Raw genomic sequence first — 22,461 nt, 5'->3', positions numbered from 1 at the left:
TAGTCACCAGATACTGCAGAAAGTACAGTGGCAATCCTTCACACCATGTAGAGGGCTTGACAACAGAATTGGGTATAATCTGGATTTCATGTAAATCCCCTCTTGGGCTGAGAGGCAGTAAGTGAAGCGCAATATCTGTAAAGCTGGAAAAGCTCCTGGAAAAGCACCTGACTCACTTGTGCTCCATTCTGTATTGTTCCCCTTCCTCTACCTCCTCTTTCGTGATAATTGTAATATCTGATCTGCCCTTGGAAAAGCCATGCATTTCTCACCCTGATTTACCCTGACTGTTCAGGGCAGGGAGAGAAAAGGTGAGTAAGCTGTCCGGCCCATGAGAACCAACCAGTCAGAATCAAGTGGAAGAGTCTTTGTTGAGATAAGTACAGTGTTAAAAAAAAAGTAAAAGATTTTCCAAGCTGCAATAATCCTTACGTGAAATTGCCAGACTCTTCAAGTTCAAAAACTCCTCAATCCATCTGACTAAATTCGCTGCTTCTGCACAGCCTTCTCCACATCTAACTGAAGTGAATCAGGTGGTGGGAATTCAATGAAGCACTTCATGGGAAGAATCAAAAAGCACAACCAAATATGAGATTGAACAAGAGCACAGACAACGTTCAAAAGTGTCCAAGAAACAGAAAGAAATTCAACCCAAAGATCTTCACCAGCAGAAATCTCTAAAAAATATACACGTCATCAATCCAAAGAAAGCAGTAAGTCTTTCTTTCCTGGAGTTGCATATGAAGGACTATGACTATTTAATACATGAATATAAATGATACAAAACTACTTCCTTTGAGTTAAAGTGTTGAAGACATCTGAAGACAGGACTTCTCAATGACTGCTGGTATTATTGGTAGCTTATGACCTGTTCATATGTCGAGATGTGAGATCCCAGCAGGGCACTGCAGAGTTTATAATTTACATGCTTTTAAAATGCTTTTAGCCACACTGATTGGTCAATTGGCTGTTAAGGTCTTAAGAGTTAATATTTATAAGATGCAGAAAATCTAATGGGAGGTTTATTGGAAAATAGTTATTGCCTATTTTTTACTGAAATAAATTTAATTGTGTCCTTAATAGATTATTGACATTTTTGCCTATGTTTTTGAAATTATTTGTAGTTGTTCATATTACTTTGATTCTTCAAATATTGAAGAAATAAATATAAAGTTAATCCCCTACGTTGAGGAGATGAAACACAGTCTAAGTGGCAGCTTTGCTGAATCTCTATATTCTGTCCATAAAAATGAACCTGAGCTTCCAGTTGCCTGCAACTTCAACACACCACTGTTGTCCCTCTGCAACATCTCTGTCTCAGGCCTGCTGCAGTGCTCCTATGAACAATTTCACATTTTTCACACAGGAACCATGCAGCCCATGGGACTAATCATTTTAAGGCCTGAACACCTTTTTCCATGACCTTTACCCACCTTCACACCTAGATCTTGTTTTCACATAGACTGTTTTTAGCACAGCCAACCCAGTTTCATTTACTCCTGTTTCCCATCATTAGGTTTTCTTCATCCCTGGCTTACTATCAGCCTTTATCTGCCTCACTTTCTTTTTCTCTCTCTGGCTCCATCTTCACCTATCCACTCACTACCACCCCAACATACACACACATGTATACACCCACCCACCCTGTAATCAGCATACATACTGCCTTTTCCTAATGTGATGATGTTGCACTTTTAACAAGGTTGTGTTGTCCTTGGTTATTTTCAAGTGTTTTATGAGACACAGGTTCCGAAACGTCTGGTTTGATCTACTCGAAAAAGTCTTTAAGTTAAAAAAAAATGCTGTTACAATGAAAGAGGAGTGGCCAGTTCTCCCAGCTCAGCTCTTCTCTGGTTTAGTTTGGTTTGGTTTTAGCAGTCTGTCTGTTTAGAGTAAGCAGTCAGTTTTTTGTGGCTGTTGGTCAAAGAAACAGCTACATGGAAGAAGATGTTCCATGCTGAATCTCTCTGACATCTCTCTCTCCTGGAAGACCCTGTTTGTGATTTTACCTTTTTTTTTGCCAAGGGCTGTTTATGGGGATTGCTCCAGGAATTTGGAACAGCATCATTCAGTTGGGGTAATCTGTTGGGCTTTCAGATAGGCTAGGTTATTCTATATTCTGCTCTTTTTGTTTGGGCTTTATTTGGTAATCTTGCAAATAAATTCTGTTTTGTTAAAACTAAATGGTTGGGCTAGCTGCATCACTCCAGGAATATCCGCTATACACCACCTGAAAACAACTGGCAACGTTAGGGTCCAGACTACTCTCTAGAAATGTTTTGAGAGGGTTTGGCCTGGTCCGTAACACTACATTCAATCAGCTCTGAAGAAGAGCCACTGGACTCAAAAAATGAACTGTGCTTTCTCTCCACAGATGCTGCCAGACCTGCTGAGTTTCTCCAGCAATTTCTATTTCTGGTTTAAAACTTCAGCATCTGCGGGTTCTTTACTTTATTATGAAGTTAATACATTTTTGTTAACTTTTAATCCTGTTTCACTGACCTCATTAGGTTACTCCTCATGAGGTCAATCAAATTAGCCATTTGGATACGAAACTTGCTCAAAGATGAAGACAGAGGGTGATGACGGAGGGTTGCTTTTCAGACTGGAGGCCTGTGACCAGAAGTGTGCCACAAGGATGACAATGCTTTTTTGTCAATTATATAAATGATTTGGATGTGAACAGAGGAGGAGAAAGTGAGGACTGCAGATGCTGGAGATAAGAGTCGAAAAGTGTGCCGCTAGAAAAGCACAGCAGTCAGGCAGCATCTGAGGAACAGCAGAGTCGACATTTTGGGCATAAGCTCTTCATCACACTTTCCGGATGAAGGGCTTCTGCCTGAAATATTGACTCTCCTGCTCCTCGGATGCTGCCTGACCTGCTGTGTCTTTCCAATACCACACTTTTTGACTGTGAACACAGGATTATGGTAAATGTGCAGCTGACACCAAATTCGGAGGTATAGTAGACAGTGAAGAAGGTTACCTCAGAGTACAATGGGACCTTGATTAGATGGGCTAATGGGCTGAGGAGTGAGAGATGAAGTTTAATTCAAATAAATGTGAGGTGCTGCATTTTGGAAAGTAAAATTAGGGCAGAACGTATACACTTAATGGCAAGGTCCTGGGGAGTGTTACTGAACAGAGATCTTAGAGCGTAGGCTCATAGTTTCTTAAAGGTGGAGTTGCAGGTAGATAGGATCATGAAGAAGGTGTTTGGTATGCATGCCTTTATCAGTCAGAGCATTGAGTATAGGATTTGGGAGGTCTGGTCTCCCTGCTATAGGAAAGATTTTGTGAAACTTGAAAGTTTTCAGAAAAGATTTTTAATGATTTTGCCAGGGTTTGGAGAATTGAGCAATAAGGTGAGCCTGAATAGGTTGGGGCTGTTTTCCCTGCAGAGTGAAGGCTGAGGGGTGACATTACAGAGGTTTATAAAATCATGAGGAGCATTGATATGGTAAATTGACAAGGTCTTTTCCGCAGGATGGGGAAGACCAAAACTAGAGGGCATAGATTTAAGGTGAGGGGGGGCAAGATTTAAAAGGGACTTAAGGGGCAGCTTTTTTCATGCAGAGGGTGGTGTGTGTATGGAATGAGCTGCCAGAGGGAGGGGTGGAGGCTGGTACAATTACAACATTTTAAAAGGATCTTTATGGGTATATGAATAGGAAGGGTTTAGAGGGATATGGTCCAAATGCTGGCAAATGGAACTAGATTAATTTAGGATATCTGGATTGGCATGGACGGGTTGGATCAAAGGGTCTGTTTCCATGCTGTACAGCTCTAAGACTCGATGACTTTATGTAATTAGACTAATTACAACAGTTAATAATAGTAGCTTTTTGATGATATCTTAAGTATCAAATCAAATGGATGCAATGATGAATTCACACAAGGCTATTTCATTTATTGTAGAATTAATTTTAAAATTAATTTGTTAATACTGTTTTATTTAAAATAAAATGATTGATAATATTTTTCTGATTATTTTTATTCATTTCTGGGATTTGGTTGTTGCTGGCTGGGCCAGCATGTATTGCCCATTGTGATGCTGATGCAAAGAGTCTGCAGCAATTATTAAACAGATTAGCCTGATGGCTAGTGTGTGGTGCAATGATGGGGGTCGAGATTGAGGTGCTGGAAAAGCACAGCAGGTCAGGCTGCATCGGATGAGCAGGAGAATCAACATTTTGGGCAAAAGCCCTTCATCAGGAATGATGCCTACAGCATGTATTCAATTCCTGCAGTGGCTGTAGTTACCGTGAAGGTCCTACCTTTTCAGCTCACCTGAGATGTGGTGACCTTAGGTTAAACTCACCACCAACTATTTCTCTTTCATGAGAAAACAGCCTTAAGGAACTATGACAATTTTAGTGTTCATAGATAGATTCAGCAAGTGGACAAAAACTTGGCAGATGCAATATAATGTGGGAAAAGGTGAATTTATGCACTTTGGCAGAAAAAGTAGAGGAGCTAAATTTTACTTAAATCGACAAAGATCGCTACAGCATTGATGGATTTGTAAATCACAAAATTAGCAAGTAATAGGGAAGAAAAATAAAATGCTGGCTTCTATTTCCAAAGAAATGGAAGGTAAAAATAATGAAGTCTTGCTAACACTATACAGGGCACTAGTCAAACTAGTCAAACTGGCCAATGAACAGTTTTGATCTCCATGCACTGGGGAAAACATTCTGCATTTGAGACAGTTCAGAAAAGGTTCACTGGTTTGATCCTGAGTACAGAGGAAATGGTTTATGAGGAGAGGTTGAGTAGTTTGGGTCTGCATTCATTGGAGTTTAGAAGAATGAGAGGCGACCTTTTAGAAGCAGATAAGATTCTAAAGGACTTGATAGGGTAGATGTGAAAAGGTTATTTCTCTCTGTGGAAAAGTCTAGGACCAGAGGGCATGATCTTAGAATAAGGGGTCACCCATTGAAGACAGGGATGAGGAGGTATTTCTCCTCTTAGAGAGGAGTGAATCTGTGCAATTCTTAACTGTAGAAGGTTGTTGAGATTGAGATGTTCAGTATATTCAAGGCCTAGATAGACTTTTAATCAGCAAGGGAATCAAGTGTTATGGAGAGAAAGCAGACCAATCATGATATCATTGAATGGCAGAGAAATCTTGATGAGCTAAGTGACCAATTCTGTTTCTATGTCTTATGGTCTCACGGGCTTATCCCTAGTTGACCTTGAGACAGTGGGGGTGAGCTGCCTTCTTAAACCACTGCTGTCCATTTGCTGTTGGTAAACAAGTCAATTCTGTAAAGGCTTTTAAAGGTGGACTGACTAAACTGAATAATTATTCCAAAAAGCAAAAAAAAGTGGTATGATTAAGGAAATGGACTGACATTGGGCTGAATGAGTCATTTTATGAAGAAAATTCTCGTTTTTATTGTTACATCAGCGTGCAAGCAGGACATTTTGCCAGCATGCCCCTTGTAAAACCCAATGGATTTTCTTTTCATTTTGAATACACAATCTTGCTTAGTAGATTTCCCTTGTGCAAGTCCGCACAGGCAATGCTTATTGGCCAGTTCTTAAAGGTAATGACTGATCTCAAATTTCATAGAAAGTAAAACAAAGCAGTATGATTTGGTCTGTATGATGCATTCTCCAAATGAATGAATCCAACAGAAAATAATCATTTCCTAACTAGAGAATTTCAGAAGTATACCGTGGAAACTACATTTACCTGGCAATGCATTCCTAGTCATCATAGTGTTGTCTTAGAGCATCTTGGATTCAATTGCTACTCCAGTCAATCATACAGACTCAATTGGTATTAGTTGAGTTCGATAAATGTTAGGTGAATTTACTTTCTCAGTTAAAATCTTTACATAGGTTTTTTAACAATTTCACAGTAAATTGAAATGACATTGAGTTGTTTTCCTATTGTCTGTATCTTACCTAACCATTGTGTCTCAGGATGTGAAGTAGCAGCAGTTTACTTGCCTTTTATGGTTTTCACATTCGCTTCAGACATTGCCAAGAGAAGCATACTTCATGCATGCATGTGTCAAACAGAATAATACCCTCAAGCTCAAATCTATTTATAAAACAGTAATTCAACAATTCAGTTAACAGTAAGTTGCAGAACACAGGTCTTTTCCTAAGAAAAGCAATGTTAGTATGAGAATTTGTTGGTGACTTTATTAGACAGATTTTGAGTATATAAAAATATGTAAAAATGAGGCTATATTTGATAACTTGGGACTGCCTCAGTGCAGTAAAATTCACAAGATTCTAAGCTGTTAAAGATGCCTCGAAGCAGGAGCTTTAAGTAAGGTACGATTGCAAGGTTCACTGAATTTGAAATGTCTTACAGTACTTCAACCAAAGATAATACCATCCCGCTTAGATCAGATATGTTGAATTATATTCGATGGCATGGCAGAGTGAAAACATTGAATAGCTAGAAGGGATATGGAATAGAAAAGGCTGTCACTGAAGTGAGAATTGGTAAATAACTGGATCCAGGAATGGTACTATGTACAGTCATTTTATTTCTCTCGTGCATAATTTGTCGGGTTCCCTATCCAATCCTCTTGCATTAGCTGTTTTTCACTTCAAAATAATCAAATTAAGACAGTATATATGAATATACATTATTGTAATGTGGATTCTCTTTATGCTTTGAAATTTTATTTAATTAAAACAACAGTCCTGATCAATTTACAACACAAGTCTAAATTGTATATAATCCATTTCAACAACAGTCACTAACAGCCAGACTGCCAGACTTTAAACATTGCTTGTCTAAACTATATCAGGACAAAGACAGCTCAAGAGTTCATTTTACTTTCAATTAGTTGTAAACAGTGTTGTATTGGGATAGGTGATATAAGGACATTAGTGTTACCTTGATGTGACACCCAGACTTTTTCACTGCTGATTGATCCATTACTTCACAATAAACAAGTGACTATACCTTGACTAACATCAGGAGATCATTCCAGCCCATTGTTCATGAGGCATATTCCCAAAATCAGTTTTAATGAGTCCCTTCCAGTTCCATATTATGTATAACAGGGTTCTCGGATTGAACAGATATTCTCAAAGATGATTTTGCTGATGTAGTAATTTCCAACCACCCCTGTCTTGATGGTAGATTCTAAATGTTTTTACTATTCATAAGTTCATTAATAGTAGAATAATAAGATATCTATAACAATCTGATTGTCACAATGTCCACACATCTTCTGAAAAGAGTTCTTTCCCTGATCTATTGTTTCTGGGTCAGTTCTCAAATTGGTATTCAAGAGCCTTAGAAAGAACATATTTTGTTCCTTGCATTTGCATATCAATTACAGTCTCTCCTCTTCGCCTTGAGATTTTTCTGCGACTGTATATAATTTAACATTTTATTTCCCATTTCTCAGGCTCCTAACATTAGTTTCTAAGTGTAGCAAGAGCAGGTGAGCAACCAGTTCCTAGCTCATTATTATTTTTGTGTTGAACTACAGTTATTTTAGATAATTCTCTTTTCCAATGATGTAGCACCAAATATTATTGTAAACTGATATTGTGAATGTGAAGAGGAGCAAAAACATGCACCTCTCACATTGTAACACAAAGTGGCTTTATTTCTAGGGAAGTAACAATTTTAACGGTGCAGAAAGTTACAATTTTAATTGTGCAATCTCCCTATAATTCCTGTAGTGGCAAAGATATTATGGTCATCCTGTTTGCATAAACATTCACATTAATATACAGGAAGAGTACATATACTAGAGTTCAAAACATATCCAGGCAAAAAACTGTTGTGTTATGATTAAAACGTCAACATACCTAAGCTCATGATATCATCACTGTATCATAGTAAATGACCTGTCGGTATAAAAATGTCATACTCCATTTTACCTCGAGTCACTTGAAACATGATCCTTTGTTTTAAGCTACAAGTTGAATGTTAGCTCAGACACTTGTGCCCCAGGAATGTAAAAGTAGTACATAATAGCTAGTTGCCATAAATTTCTGTTGGATTTTTCAATATCACAAAATCCATGTTCAGTTTCCTATTTTTATGAGAGGTAACATAAGCAGTACTGCATTAAGTAAAACATTCTATTGAAGGCAAACTCACAACATATTGTAACAGACAATTGTACATATCTGTAGATAGGGAATCAACCACCAAGAAAATGGAACTCATTTATTTTTGATGAGAATATAAGTTACTTCGAGACAAAACGAATTTCTACATTTCTACCTTTCTTAATTAAAAGAAATACAACTTTTAAAAAGCTGCATTACAACACAAAAGCTGGAGAATATGTTATTTCTAGCAATCTAAGTATTAGTGATAGATTTTCATAGCAGCTATAAAGTTTATGTTGTAAAGATGAAGCAGTTTTAGCTTACACTGATACAGAAAAAGGAACAAATACTTCAGATTATAGAGCTGATGCTTTCTACGTGAGAGCATGGATTGTCGAAACTTGTTATGGATTGGGCATTCGGTGGCAGCCATAGTGAATTACAATTGCTCAGGCAATGCACTGAGTTTTATTTTACAGATCAGATGATTGATGAGCGCAAACTAAGAACTCTAAAAATCTTGCTTGGCATTGTCTTCGAGAGTTTCACAGAATTCACACACCTGATCTTTGCATTGACAATCAGAATACTCTAGAAAAGGTTTGGAAGATTGTCAAAAACCAGCTCAAGATTTAACTTCAGGATTAACAGACTCCACCTTATTTCATACAGACAGCAACCCAAGGTGACTATTGACAAGTTTGTTAGAAAATTGATGGTATAGTGGACAGTGAAGAAGGTTATCTAAGATTATAAAGAGATCTTGATCAATTGGGTCAATGGGCTGAACTGTGGCAAATGATGTTTAATGTGGATAAATGTGAGATAATGCTTTGGTAAAACAAACAAGGACAGGACTTATACAATTAATGCTAGGACCCTGGGTAGTATTGTAGAAAAGAGAGACCTCACGGTTCATGTACATAATTCTTTGAAATTTGCATCACAGGTAGACAGAGTATGAAGAAGGCATTTAGCATGTTTGCTTTCATTGCTCAGACCTTTGAGTATAAGAGTTGAGACATTATGTTGAGGTTTTAGGGGCTATTGGTGAGGCCTCTTCTGCAGTAATAACACTGGTCACTGTGTTATAGGAAGGATATTATTAAACTGGAGGTTTAATAACAAAATTACCAGCATGTTGCCAGGAATGGAGGGTTTAGGTTATAAAAAAGAGGCTGAATAGGCTGGGTCATTTTTCACTGGTGCGTAGGAGGTTGAGGCATGAACTTATAGAGGTTTATAAAATCATGAGGGGCATAGATAAGATGACTGGCAAAGGTCTTTTCCCTAGGGTGGAGGTGTTCAGAACTAGGGTGCATATTTTTAAGGTGAGTGGAGAAAGATTTAAAAAGGACATGAGGGGAAATGTTTTTACACAGAGAGTGGCTGGTGTGTGGAACGAACTGACAAAGGAAGTGATGGATGCAGGTACAGTTACAACATCTAAAAGACATTTGGATAAGTATATGAATAGGAAAGGTTTGGCGGGATAGGAGGCATACACAGGCCAGTGGGACTGGTTTAATTTGGGAACATGTTAGGCTTGGACTAGTAGGACTGAAGGATCTGTTTCCATTCTGTATGACTCTATAAGGACACAAACGTTACTTTTCCAATGCAAGGGCATCAAAGAGGCTCACCAAGTTATTCAAAGCCATACGATTGGCACAAGATCAACACAGGTATATAGCTATACTGGCAGACTAACAAGAAATACATGTTTTAGGCGTAGGCAATTCAATTGCTATAGATAGAAAAGCTCACCAAACTAACAACATCTAAAATAAATGCAGTTAGTTGTACTACTCAAAAACTGTGCAGCTTCTCTTGGCACCTATAAAGCATGTAGCACCAATTCACATTGGACACGCATATGCAGGAAATCTGGTTCCAAAGGCCAAGTAAGACTCCAGAACAAAACACAAGATGGTACAACATTACAACACCAGCAGCAACAAAAGTGTTAAGAGGATGCACAAATGCACTCAGATCAATGAGATTCAGTATTAACTGAGTAGATGCCAATTTTCAGAAGATGGCCAAGCTCTCCAAGCACACCATGTCAATAGGAAAAGGTAATCAGAAGTTTTAATATGACTTGTTCTGAAACAGCAGGGTAACACATATTTAAAGCGAAAATCAACATGAAATTTAGAGCCAACATATTAACAATACAAATCCTGCAAGACACTTGCCTGGCAGGGATGCTCCATAGCACAAATAAAGAAAGACTATCTGACAGTGCATAACAGATCACTAATTCCATGCTTTGGTAGAAGCACACTGCAGTGCCAATACTCAAGCTCATCTTCACATTTGTAAGCCTTCTATTTGGTAGATGCCAATGGTCCAGCAGTGTCGGGGCTGCCAATATGCACAAAACATGGTGTAATCACAATTCACAATATTCAAACCACACCTACTCTGGTAGATCAAACTACACGTGATGCAATTTAATTCAACAATGATCTCGAACAATATGACTCTGAAGTCAGGCATCAGGATGATTAGGTCTGACATGTTGAGTAGATTCCACCACCCAAGTGAAAAGTAAGATATTCCTTTTGATCTGCACATTTATCCTCTAAATCATAAAGTTAAATATGTTCTCAAGGTTGATCTGCTAGCCAGGGACAAAGTAAACTGTAGCAATTGGAAACTGTCAAAGTTAGGCATCTAAAGGGTTGCAAAAGGCTATTATTCAGGGATGGCTTGACAGCATTAAAGAAATACCTGAGAAGTTTTGTTTGTTTTAGCAATAAAGAGATCAACTTGGTAAATCATGGCAAGTCATTTTCAATGTCTAAGAATTCCTATTACCATAAGCGTTATGCCAAGATGTCTATGTTATACCATGTTTATCAAGCATATGAATCTGTGCACTGACCAGGATATTCAAAAACTCATCAAGGTATGGGAGGTACACCAAACATAACAACTCCAGTGTAGGAAGCCACATGATGTTTCCTCTATTCATCCCTTGGACTGAAGTAGTAACAGTCTGTACAAGGGCAAGGGGAAGATTATATCCTGGTCATAGATTGCTTCTCTAAACTTCCCATTGTTCACCATGCAGCAATACAACAAGCATGACCCTCATTGACATGATGAGGACCATTTTTTATTCATTCAGTGAATTGGACCAGATGATATTGGATAACGAAATGCAATACACCACCAAGCCAGTCAAGATATGTGTACTAAATGGGGAGTGACCCATTTCATAATGTTACTGTACTAACCTCACTCAAATCATCTTGTAGAATATGTAGGACATATGATCAAACTGATGATCATCAAGTGTCAATCAACAAAGAACATTTCCACGTTTATTGCTGAATTTCCATGCAACACCAATGGAGAAAGCATTACATCAGCACAATTTATAGACAGAAGCTCAAATGACCTTGCCCAGTAAACAGTTGTCTAGTCATTCTAAACCATACAAACATATGAAATAAGAACAGAAGGAGATCATTTGACCCTTCAAGCCTACTCTATCATTGCTGATCTGCTTGTGTTTTGAGTTCCACATTCCCATCTACCCCCGATAAACTTTGATCCCATTCCTAAAAAGAATCTGTCCATCTCTATCATAAAAATATTCAATTGTGCTACTTCCCAGGCCTTCTGAGGCAGAAATTTTCAAAACAACCTTCTAGGTTAAGAAAAATTTGAGAGAAGAATTTCCTCAATACTGTCCTGAAACAGTGACCCCGAATCTCAAAACAGTGACCCCTAGTTCTGGCTGACTCGCAAGAAGAAATATCTTTTTCATGTTCACTTTATCAAGACCATTCAGTATTTTATACACTTCAATCAAGCCAACCTTCATGTTTTTTTTCCCTGCAGTTGAAACAAAGAGAAAGTGACGAGTGCAGATGCTGGAGATCAGAGCCAAAGAGTGTGGTACTGGAAAAGCCCAGCCGGTCAGGCAGCTCCTCAGATGCAGTTGAAACAGCCTAATCTGTCCAATCTATCCTCATATCAGTACCCACTCATTCAGATATCATCTAAGTAAACCACCTCCGAACCAGATCTAGTCATTTGCACCATTCCTTAAAGAAGGAGACCATACTGAACACAGTCTCTGAGATGGGATCACATCAATACCTTGCACAGCTGAAACATAATATTCTGTTCTTCATGTTCAATTCCTTTTGTAATAAAGGATAACATTCCTTCTTGATTACGTACTGAAGCAGAATAATAACATTTTGCACAATAATCTTTGATACAAACACTTTATCAAATTTTTATTAACACCAACTATCTAAAACCTCAGTCTCTTTAAAACACGAGGGTTAAGTCCATCTCGACTCAGAGAATTGTAAACCAACAGTTCCACTCGTTTGTTTTGTACCATTTCCCATGTGATTGTAATTTAGTCTCACTCTCCTTTTCACGTTCTGATTTGCAGCTTTACTGGATTTTATTGAATCCTCTATGGTGAAGACAAAAACAAAATATTGATTCATTTAAATTGCCATTTCTTTATTATGTACAACTAACTTACAATTCTCACTCTCCAGAGGACTAATACTCATTTTATTTACACTGATCCTCTTTAATTATCTATAGAAATTATTGCAATCTCTTTTTACATTCCTAACTAGCTGTCTCTCATACTTTGATTTCTCCTATTAATTAATGTTTTAGTCATTCTCTATCATTCTTTATTTTCTGACTAATCATCTGACCTGCTCCTCAGCTTTGTGCAGTATATGCTCTTTTCTCAAGCTTGATGTTTTCCCTAACTTTCTTCCATAGAAACAGCATGTCTCCCCAGCTGCAAATGAAAAGGAATGTTTGATGGGTAATGATGATGGTTAATAAGCAGATAGTTTGTGGCTCGGGGATAATGTCCTTGCAATGTCTGAAAGCGTCATACTCAGACATCTTTCCCTGATTTCCCTGTCAATCAGTTCTGAAACATTGCCTTCCCTCCCCCTGAAACATCCCTGTTCCAACATATCTGCAGTCCCTTTATTAATTTCTGGTACCTGTTGAAGTTGTCACATCTTCTCTGTTCTCGGTTTCTAGAATGCAAAATCTGCAGCAAACCTATGATAAAATGTACATTATTCAAGAGTATTCAATTAATTTTAACTTAGAGAATATTATTTTTCTCGAACTCATTCGATTTGAGATGGACGATTAAAGCAGAGTGAAATGCTCTTTACACCAAAAAGAAAAGAAATCCTATTTTTTAATATCATTCATTTACCTCAATGATGCTCCAAAAATAGAAATTGAATATATTTCTGGATTGTAAATACAGACTAAATAGTTTATCTTACAAAATCAACGGAATCACTTAGTTATTTAGTTGTATTTCCATTTTTTTGCATATTTAGACAATAACATATTTGCAATACATCTGCTGGCATTTTATGTGGCATTTTCTGAGTAAGCCAGGGTTCACAATACTTCTGCTGAAGGTAAATTTATTTTAAATAATCAGGTTTTTTTTCGTTTAGTTACAGTCATAGAATCCCTACAGTGTGGAAACAGGCCATTAGGCCCAACAAGTCCACACCAACCCTTTGAAGGGGAACCCATCCAGATCCATTTCCTCAGCCTATTGTTCTACATCTCCTCTGACTAATGCACCTAACATACACATCCCTGAACGTTACGGGCAATTTACCATGACCAATTCACCAAACCCATGCATCTTTGGATTTTCGGAATAAACCAGAGTGCCAGAGGAAACCCATGCTGACACAGGGAGAATGTGCAAATTTCCACACAGATAGTTACCCAAGGCTGGAATTGAACCCATGTCTCTAGTGCTGTGTGCAACCATGCTAACCACTGAGCCACTATCTGCCTGTGATTCTGTAAATGATTTTCCTATTTCAGGGATGTGAGTAGCTTTTTCCGCATATATTCCTATACAGTTAAATATGTGTTTGCTGTTGAATATAGTATCAATCTGTTTAAAGGTCTATTGGAAATGTTATACCTAAAAACATTTTTTCTTATTTTTAACCACCATGCATATCATAGTGTTTCTTACTCAATCTTTGGGCTACTTATTTTTATTCAGCAGAGATTCCCTGGGCCAAAGTGAAATCAGGCAAAAGTGGCTGATCAGTGTCAGACAGTGGAAGATGAGAGCCTGCACTTTGTCTTTCACATATCACTTTTTCAAATAAAAGCGAACAAGGCAGACATATGGATCAGAGTCAGAGTGACCTCCTGATCTGGGTATTTCCTTGTTAAAACAGCCTGACACTGAAGGTCTGCATCAATCCTCTGTGGTTTTCACTTCAGCGTTGAAATTGCAATCGTTCTACTACAGCTGGCTGACACAGTACATCCTAGTTATAGAGACTATACGAGTTACAAATCCACATCTCAACTTTGACAACAAAATAATCTATCGTAGTAACATATTTGGTAAGACATTCTCTCAAGATGTAGATGTATTGAACAATCATTAAGGATTGATTTCAACATGTAATTAGGTGCTTAGAATTCTTTGTCGCTCATTGGGAGCAGCACTGAGTCTTTGCTCAATGTCTTTCCCTGACACAAAACTGGTTGAGAAAATCAGCAATGGGAAGTGGAGACAGAGCAGCTGGGGCATGTTGAGATAGTTCATTGTCTTGATTCCAACTTTTGTGAAACAAAGTTTTGCAGATCTGACTTAAAACATTCAGTTTCAGCACCCCTTCCATCTTTCGTGGGTGCTCTTAGGAGATTTCATGTAGAATTTTCTATGTGACAAACTAATATTCCATTAAGGTATGTTAATTTTATAAATTAAGGGAATTTGATGTAATAGATATGAACATATCTATTTGCCCATGTGCATACTGTCCTATATAATTAGACTGGGGAGATCTCTGTTATTGTAAGCAAGATATTATATCCCGCTGTTGTGCCTTCTTACCATTTTTATGGTGGTGACATTACTTGAGCACATCTGTATCGTGGGTGGAGACATTTGTTCAGCTGTCTGTTTTCTGAGCCCTAATTTTGGAAATCAAAATTTGGAACTTTGCCCTATGGTTTACTGGGCCAAATTGTTTATGCTTGTGCCTACAAATCAGAAATAACTGCTAAATTTGATCAACGATTCCTCAGAGCCTTCATTCAAAGTCCTCTTGCTTAACTCCACTTTCTGCTCCCAAATCATCCTGCAAGAAGCCTTAATTTGCTTTAATTCCAATAAATTATTAACACTGATTCAATTCACCATGTCGATCAGCTGCTGATTTGGTCATATATTAGTTTTGTTGTGGCATGATTTTTGTCCATTAATCTAAACCAAGCTGTGCTTTAAAGAAGTCAGTCCAGATAAGGTAAAAAACATGTTTAAGTGATCTTAAAGGTAGTTTCACAAAATACATTCATATTAAATCGCAAGAGTCTGTCATAATTTACAGGACATGATGTTTAACATTTTCAGCACCTAATATTTCATCCTTGGGCTTTTGTAAAAGTAAAGATGAATTTTGCTGTCACATTGGATGAAAATATTCTAATGAAAAATGTTGTATGATTCATAAAAATGGTTAGAATTGGTACTCTTTAAAGAATCTTAACTTCACAGAAGTTAATCAAATCTGAATAATTCAAAGTGTAAAAATACCACATTTGAAAGGAATTGAAATAGAATGCTGGGGTGTACAGATAAGAAACAGGAGATTTTCCAGTTTTACACCTCCTACTCCAGTTACAATTAAATAAACAGCAGGTCTATAGCATCATTGGAGCTTGCTGTTATGGTTGGGGGCTGGTTAGCTCAATTGACTGGACAGATCATTTGCAATGTAATGTGATACCAATAGTGTGGGTTTAATTTCTGCTCTGGCTGAGGTTACCATGAAGGACCTAACCTCTCCCCTTACTTGAGGCACAGTAATCCTCAGATTAAACATCCAGCAGTCATATCTGTCTCTGGAGAGAAGTGCTATGGTTCAGTTGAATAAGGGTAACTCTAACTTTACTGTTTTAGTGCATTTTCCAATCACAATGTTTATCATTTATATATCCATGGTAGAGCCTATATCTGAGAGCTGTGCTGACGTTACAATCAGATACAAGCAACACCCATTTTCTAATCGCATTTAAACTCTCATGTATGTTCTATCATAAACACATGTGAGCAAATTTTCACTTGGGCATCAAATTGTCACTGAATGCACAAGATAAGTAAGAGGGATCATGACAGACCTTATCCATTTTGATTGTCAGGCTTCATTATCTTTCATGCTTGTCTTTGAGTTTTCCAAGAATCACAGGCAAATCACCAATGTGTGGGATTGGATATATGTTGGGACGAGGATCATTAGGAAAAAGACACACTTTCCCTGAAAGGTCAGGAATTGGATTAGCATTGTAGCATTTATGCAATCATATTGAGCATTAGCAACTTCCAATTTCCCAGAGGTAGCACAGGACATTTTACAGAAGTAAGTTATAGCTTACAAAGGCTTTCAGTAAACACTGCTTTTGCAGGGCATATAATACAGCAAGTTTGGAAGGATTGTGAGTGGCATGGTAGTTTAATGGTTAGCACTGTTGCCTCACAGTGCCAGGAACCTGGGTTTAATTCCAGCCTTGGGTGACTGTCTGTGTGGAGTTCGCATTTTCTGCCTGTGTCTACGTGGGTGTACTGGTTTCCTCTCACAGTCCAAAGATGTGCAGGTTGAGTGGATTGGTCATGCTAAATTGCCCCACAGTATCCAGGAATGTGCTGGCTATGTGGATTAGCCCTGGTAAATCGGGGATGAGGTGGGGGCTGGGTCTCAGTAGGATGTTCTTCGGAGAGTCAGTGCAAACTAGATGGGCTGAGTGACTTCATTCTGCTCTGTAGGGATTCTGTATCCTGAATCAGACCAACAATTTTAGCCTTGCACATGAGTTTCAATGCGGCAAGACATTTAATTCCCTTACATGTCTGGTCAAGACAGAAACTAGTTCTTCTCACACGTCTTCTCTGCATCTGATTTTATCACAATTCAAAGATGCACAGGTTAGGTGGATTGGCCATGCCAAACTGCCCATAGTGTCCAGGGATGTCCAGGCAAGGTGGATTAGCCATGGAAAATTCAGGGTTACAGGGATAAGGTAGGGCGCTGGGTCTGGGTGGGATGCATTTGTGAGGGTCAGTGTGGACTTGATGGACCGAATGGCCTGCTTCCACACTATAGGGATTCTATGATTCTCTGACATAGAATCATAGTGCCTTAGCAGTGCCAAAACATATAAACCTATTGATCATCTATGGAAGCTAAGCTTTCCCTCTTCCTACTGTCATATTAGCAACTGCTCTTGTCCACATGGAAGATACAAGGAGCATATCATTATCACAAAATGTTAAATGCTCTTGTGTCATCTTTAGAACCCTCTGTTCATATCATCCTGCTGTTGGCTTGCTGCTCTGTAATACCTTTCTATTGCTCAACATTTATCAAATCTTGCATTGAACCTCCTTTCCACAGGAGAAACTGGCACACAGGATACTCTAGATATTCACACCATATCAGTACCAGGGAGGGAGAGCTGGCAGCAGTCAGTTGCAGTTTGTCAATTTCCCTTTTCTTCTTTTTGGCATTTATTGTACAGTCATATTGCGTATTAGCAAGATCCCATCTCCCAGGGATAACTCAGGACATTTTACAGAAGAGCTTACAAAAACTTCAGCAAAGTCCCACTTTCCCAGGGCAGACAGCATACAAGTTAATGTGTATGTCTTTCAGGGAGCTGTTCTTGCTACCTTACCATTTGTACATATATGTATGTATCTCACTAACTTCAGTGCCCTCATTATAACAATTAGCAGCAGCCTTCCACCTGCTAAACAGAGGATACAAGGCACACATAAAACAACTCAAATTAGAAGGAACACACTTAAGAGAAACACTGCCGGAGAGCATCTGTGTGAATATTAATTTCAGTGGAATTTGTTAGCCTCATTAAAGTAAATCAGAGTTTTGTCACCATCAATTTGAGTAGATTGGTTCATTAAGAGCTGCAGGCCTTGATTGTGAGGTGGTATCTGTATGTCTCATATAGTGATATCATTTATCTGGGCAGCATCAGTGAGCAGGCTATATGTAAGGGAAGATAGTGCTTTTTTTTCAGGGAGCTATGGTTCAATGGAATGACTAATTGGTTGACAAGATGTAGCTCAGCTTTAAGTTTCCCTTTTTCTTCTTTATCCAGTTCCTTCTTGGAGTCATGTAAGTCTTCCCATTGGTTTCTGTCCAGAATGTGACTATGATTTAATGTGAAATTATGCTCGATACAAGTTTCCCAGCACCTGGTATAAGATCTTTGCCAGACTGCATTACAATTCTCCTCTTGACATTTGAAGCACTACTTCAAGGTTCTAAGGACCTGTTCAGTGATGGCAAAGGTACTCCCCATATTTATGGCTATATTACTGTTTGACAGGAGAATGGGGAGGCCAAAGTGGCATCATGAACCCACGTATAGAATATGACCTTTGTTGACAAGGAAGCATCCTCTTGCTGACCTTGCTTGAAAGGTTTAGGCGGTGTAGGCTCTTCTAGTATATTAACAGAAAACATAAATGAGGCACATACAGAAATTTCAACTGGCAGGTGTAGTTCATTTTGTAGGACACTTGCCTCTCGATTAGAAGGCTCTGGGTTCAAGCCACATGCCAGAGGTTTGACTACAAAATCTTGGCTAAAGTACTGACGGAGTATTGTCAGAGGTGTAATCTTTCATGTGATGTTAAACTGATCACCCATCGACTTTCTTGGGTAGACAGCAAAGATTCCATTTCACCATAATGCTAAAAATAGATAACGTGATTATGTTCACATTGCTGTTTGTGGGAACTTGTGATGCTCGAATTGCTTGCTGTGTTCTCTATATTACAATTACAAAAGTCCTCATTGACTGCAAAGTGCTCTGGGATGTTCTGATGTTAGGTACAGCAATACAGAACTGCAAGCCTTTCATCGCTGAATGTTCTGGAACTATTTTCATTTTCACTGAATGGCAGCTTATCTATCTAAGAAAGGTCATTAGTTCTTTGAGAAATGCCCTGACTGATTCAGCCGATCACTCTCTGAGTTTAGGGAAGTCTGAAACACCTTGAAAGGCAACAACCTGCTCAGGTTCCTTCCACCCACTTGAGGTTCATAAGATAGCTGACCAGATGAGAAAGTATCTCTAACCTGCTTACACAGGATACACAGTTGAGAACCTGAAGTACACTGGCCTGAAAGAATCCAATGACAAACTTTCAGGACCTTGATGACAACACATAGTCACTGATCATCCCTAAGTCTATCATGAAATGTGGTACCACCACTGTGATAAATAGGATAGATTTACAACAAATCTAGCAACTCAGAATTGGGCATTGATGTGGGCTATTATCAACAGCAGAATTGTATTCGACCAAAACTTGACTTCTCAAGCACCCAACAAATCCCTCACCCTTTTCATTAGGAAATTGATGATTGTGGATTAGACCCCCATAGGTTTCCAGTTGAATTGTTGGAAAGAGGATTTGGGAGGGAATTACCTGGAGCTCAGTGCAGCAGAGGCTCTGACTTCCAATCTCTCCTGCTTCTTTTTGCCCCACAAGGAAACTTCAGACTTTCTGATCTCTGATCCTCTTCTGTTTTCAGATGTACTGCTGCCCAAAGTTATTCAACTTCTGTATTCATACTCTGGTGAAAAAAAGGATCGGATATAAAGGATTCTGATTAATTTAATCTATAAAGCTCCCAACTTCCTCTCAGTGGGCACCTTGTCTTCCTGCAACAGCCTGCATGTTAAATTTAGAAATGGATGGCATTAAATAGATAAGCAACTTGCCTAATTTGTAACTGTCTACTCATCTGGTTTTGGCAAGAAGGATAGGGTTAAAATCAACTCCAATGTTTTTCCATCATTTTCACAAGAGATATTAAGATGATTTAAGCTAACTTCAGAATCATGTTGTACAATTGCCAATACTATTATTTTGATTCTTATTAAGTAGCATTTTGTACTAAATGTTGAAACTAATCTTATTTATGAGACTGATCTAAATAACCCATCTAGCAAGAAGTTACATTCATTGATCTGGAAATAATGGAATGTGTGACTTTTGTTTGTTGTTTACTAAAAAATAGAAATTGAAAATCTTTAAAATAGATCAGATTACAAAAAGTATACCATCTTAATTTAATGTGCTATCCTCCAAAGATTTTCATCTTTCAACAAATTTAGTTCACTTCAAAGTGCAAAGATAGACATAAGTCTGAAATGTTAAAGATTAATTCTGATCAATAAGTCATGTTTTGATAGATTATCATGAAAGCACTTTGACACATATTGCACCAGAGAGCTCAAATTTTTATGTTTTGCTTCTACAGCACTGTGACCACACATTATTGAAACATGTTGTCAACGTGATATAGATGCTGAATCTGTGGGGTACTAAACCAAAAATTCAATTAACAAGACTAAGGGAGTTTAAAAATATCACCTGCAGTTTGCTCTTGGTGTTACATATGTAGGTTATAGGTCTTCATCCCTTCAATGCAACCTAATACCAACTCAAACCACCCCAATCTTTGCCGTATACCCTCAAAGCCAAGCCATTCATTATTCACCATGAAAAAATCTCAAAACCAATCTTGAGCAATATTCTAGCTGTGCGCCCTCTCTGGCATACTGACATCCTTCATAGCACTGACTTCCAGTTTCAGAGTCACTGCCCCACACGGACCTCACAAGTCTGTGCAGAAGAAGACAAAGTTAGCAGGAATATAGATGTTGAGATGAAATATAGCTCTAAATATCTGCTATAGCCTTTATTATTCTAAAACATTCTCATTCACGACAGCTCATTTATAACATGTAAATATCACAAATAATTAATCCCCTTATGAAATCAAACATTTGAATTCATTACTTCATATCAAGACAGATATCCCAGTAAACTATTTAAGCTAACACATTCTGAATTTACAACTGCTGACTGAGATAATGATAGATTGTGGAATGCAATCAAGAATTACTAATGACCTTGGGGTAATGTTAAAAGCAGCTTTGTAATTGCAAGAACAGATTTTTTAAAACATTCATTGACACAGGCAGCCTTTTTCTCAATAAAACTAAATGATTATACTTTTAAATACCTTGACAGCTTGACTTTCTTTTGACTAGTATTGACAGAGTCAGTCATTTGTAAAAAAAATGAAGTGGTGAGGACTTAAATAACTTCCAGCTGGACCCTATATGCCCTCAAAATCTTTTAGGTCTGTGCTAAAAATGAGCCATTCCCACACAATGAGTTAAGATACTTGCTACAACAAATAATGGGCCAGTTTGAATTCACCACTAAGTACAAATGGTCCTTCTGAGAGTAAGCTTTCTCCCTGGGTAAGCCACAACCCATTCCCTTTCCCCTCCAAGTGAAATGGGATCCCTCAGATATGGAGAAAGTGAGGACTGTAGATGCTGGAGATCAGAGCTGAAAATGTGTTGCTGGAAAAGCGCAGCAGGTCAGGCAGCATCCAAGGAGCAGGAGAATCGACATTTCGGGCATGAGCCCTTCCTGAAGAAGGGCTCATGCCTGAAACGTCAATTCTCCTGCTCCTTGGATGTTGCCTGACCTGTTGCGCTTTTCCAGCAACATATTTTCAGCTCCCTCAGACATGGAGACAAGAATTCCATATTCAGGTCTCCATGATTTCATCGAAATCTAGGTCCAAGTACTTTGTTAGCCTGAAGGCAACATTTCAGAAATGATATCATAAAAATGAAACTATTCAAAAGAAACCTGTACAATGTTTCTAAAAAGTTCAGAATTGTGAAGGAGATTTAAGACTGATGTCAAAAGATTTTCTTTACATAGAGAGTGGTTACCAGTTGCTAGGGAACAGGATTCATAAAAATACAGTTAGATATTTTGGGAATATGGGAAGACTAAGTATTTTGGAAGGTGATCAAATTCGATGAAGAGCTTCATCAAATCCAACCATCTGAAAAATGACAGGCTTATGTTCTCATAGTTTCACCCATTATCAACAACGATTACCATATAAATTCATGTAAACTGGTGGAATGAATAGGCAATTGTAATAGAATGATGAAACTACTCATAGAATGTTTCAATTATTTTGCTAGTAGAGTTGTGATGAAGGTATCCAGAGACTTACATTTACAACAGGAATCAATCCAATACCCTTTCCTGACGATAAGCAGTGATCACCCATATGTACTAACAATACTTAGAGCAAAGGCAGATTTGTATTTGGAAATTATAACCTCTTAGTGGAAGAATTACACCAAAAGGCAAGGGCCCTTGTAGCACAGAGGTCATGTCCCTATCTCTGAGCTAGAAAGTTCACATTGAAGTCCCACTTGCTCCAAAAGTGTGTCATAACATGTTTGAACAGGTTGATTAAAAATATCTGCTTT

At 38.1% G+C, this 22,461-nt stretch overlaps 1 protein-coding gene across 17 annotated transcripts in view; it reads right to left on the bottom strand.

Annotated features, from left to right (window-relative positions):
- Positions 1-22,461, bottom strand: part of rbfox3a (RNA binding fox-1 homolog 3a) — a 1,527,015-nt gene that overhangs the window by 1,359,270 nt on the left and 145,284 nt on the right. For 2 of the 17 annotated variants that reach the window (XM_072558494.1, XM_072558493.1), the window contains exon 2: positions 19,571-19,718. The exons of 13 other annotated variants lie outside the window; for them this stretch is intronic. The gene's annotated coding sequence lies outside the window, so the exon portion shown is untranslated. Of the gene's footprint in view, positions 1-13,052; positions 13,074-19,570; positions 19,719-22,461 lie in introns of those variants that run through there. 2 more of the 17 variants (XM_072558507.1, XM_072558495.1) reach the window with 2 other exon arrangements.

Source organism: Chiloscyllium punctatum, chromosome 39, assembly GCF_047496795.1.
Source record: "Chiloscyllium punctatum isolate Juve2018m chromosome 39, sChiPun1.3, whole genome shotgun sequence".
NCBI lineage: Eukaryota > Metazoa > Chordata > Chondrichthyes > Orectolobiformes > Hemiscylliidae > Chiloscyllium > Chiloscyllium punctatum.
The sequence above is the reverse complement of the archived record's forward strand: the minus strand, read 5'-3'. Positions and strand labels throughout refer to the sequence as shown.